This window comes from Saccopteryx leptura, chromosome X, assembly GCF_036850995.1.
Source record: "Saccopteryx leptura isolate mSacLep1 chromosome X, mSacLep1_pri_phased_curated, whole genome shotgun sequence".
Taxonomy (NCBI): domain Eukaryota; kingdom Metazoa; phylum Chordata; class Mammalia; order Chiroptera; family Emballonuridae; genus Saccopteryx; species Saccopteryx leptura.
This window is the reverse complement of record NC_089516.1, coordinates 121,749,847-121,752,161: the sequence shown is the minus strand read 5'-3', so window position 1 is coordinate 121,752,161 and position 2,315 is coordinate 121,749,847. Positions and strand designations below refer to the sequence as shown.

The 2,315-nt window shown below is 34.3% G+C and overlaps 1 pseudogene; it reads left to right on the top strand.

Annotated features, from left to right (window-relative positions):
- The first annotated feature begins 425 nt into the window (after window positions 1-425).
- LOC136386547 (U2 spliceosomal RNA) lies at window positions 426-547 on the top strand (annotated as a pseudogene).
- The last annotated feature ends 1,768 nt before the right edge of the window (window positions 548-2,315 follow it).

Below are 2,315 nucleotides of genomic sequence, written 5' to 3'. Positions count from 1 at the left end.
ACAGAGCAAATTCCCTCTAACTACAATGGAATGTAATAGAAGTCAGTAAAAAAGTTTGAAAAGTCCTAAGCATTTTGAAATTACATAACATGGTTCTAATTAACCACTGGTCAATGGAAATGGAAATAACAAAAGAAACCTAGATATTTTAAAATGAATAATGAAAACACAACATACATTTGTGGGATACAGCTAAAGCAGGTCTTAGAGAAAGTTTAGCTTGATTCTTTTCTCTTTTTAATTTATATTTTATTTTTCCATTACAGTTTGCATTCAATATTATTTTGTGTTAGCTTACAGTATATAGAATAGTGGTTAAATGATAATATACTTTACAAAGTATTCTTCCTGATATTTCCAGTATCTACCTGGCACCAACATAATTATTACTATATTACTAACTAATTTAAACAGAATAGTGGTTTATATCTTCTATGCCTTTTGGCTAAGATCAAGTATAGTATCTGTTCCTAACAGTTTAAAAAGAACAGTGTTTAAATAATCTATGTTCTTTACTTAAGAAGCTAAATATTAAAGAGTAATTTCAACAGAAAGTAAGTAGATGGAAAGACATAAATATTACAGTGAAATTTAACAAGATAGAAGTTGGACAAACAGTAGAGAAAATTGATGAGACCAAAAGCTTTTTGAAAACAATAATAATAAAATTAATAAATTTTTATCTAGATTGATCAACATTGAACATATAGAGATAGGTTAGATAGATACATAATAGATAAACAGGTAGATAAATGACAGATATGTAAACACATGTATGGTTAATTAATTTTTAATAATAATGCTAAGGTGATTCAATAAAGTAAGTACAGTAATCTCAACTGTCAAGGAGCAAGTAACAATAAAGGGAAAAAAACCTTTTATCCCTACCTCACATGTTCATATAGGCTCATTTCTTTCTGGTGCAACATGTTGCAGTCAATCAATTTGAACACATTATTGTTCATGTCTGCCAACCACAAATTTAATGTCTTTCCATCTTAAGCACTTATGCACTAAGGTCATAACTTTTGCAGTTTGAAGTACAACAGCAAAACTAAAAAAATATTATTTTCCCTTCTTCGCAATTTCACATCTTGAAGATTCATTTTTATGGCATATCTTATCAACCTCAGCATATTTTTTTTTTCATTAAGTCAAAAAAATTTTTTTTTTCTGAAGCTGGAAACTGTGAGGCAGTCAGACAGACTTCTGCATGCGCCCGACTGGGATCCACCCAGCATGCCCACCAGGGGGCTATGCTCTGCCCATCTGGGGCGTTGCTCTGTTGCGACCAGAGACACTCTAGCGCCTGAGGCAGAGGCCACGGAGCCATCCCCAGCGCCCGGGCAATCTCTGCTCCAATGGAGCCTTGGCTGCAGGAGGGAAAGAGAGAGACAGAGAGGAAGGAGAGGGGGAGGGGTGGAGAAGCAGATGGGCGCTTCTCCTATGTGCCTTGGCCGGGAATCGAACCCGGGACTTCCGCACGCTAGGCTGACGCTCTATCACTGAGCCAACCAGCCAGGGCAAGTCAAGAATTTTTCATCTTTTAAAGAAAACAGTTTATGGCTTCACTTTAGCTTATTGTCAGCATCATTACTCTTATTTTTTTTTTAGCATCATTACTCTTGCACTTTGGGATTATTATTACATAAAATAATACTTACTTTAATACAAGTACCGCAATATCATGACAGTCAATCTGATATGAAGATGTTTACTAAATGACTAACATGCAGGTTGTATACACAGAATGGATACCCTGGGGACAAAAAGGGATAATTCACATCCCAAATGGGATGGAGAGGGACAGTGTGAGGTTTCATCACACTTTTCAGAATGGCACATAATTTAAAGCATAAGAATTATTTATTATGAAATTTTCCATTTAATATTTTCAAACCCACATTGACCACAGGTCACTGAAACTGCAAGTGAAACTTCAGTTTCTTACTTCAGGTAAGAAAGAACTATTATATGTTTTCTGATCAGGAAATGTGAATATTCTAATTATTTTCAAGATTGTGTGACTATCTGAGGTCCTCTGTATTTCCATATAAATTTTAAGATCAGCTATCATCTTTACAAAATCTCAGTGAACATTTTTATGATTGCTTGATTTTAGAAATGGTTTCGTCTCATATTACCACCTGAATGATATTGTCTTCCAATTGATTAACAAAGGACACCTTTCCATTATTTTCTTCAAGTTAATGTTCTAGCATTTACAACCTAGACTGAAGATAAATTGTAAATTCTGGAACAGGAATATTTATGGTTGTGCTGAAGTCCATAGCCATAAACTACTTTTGCTGGCT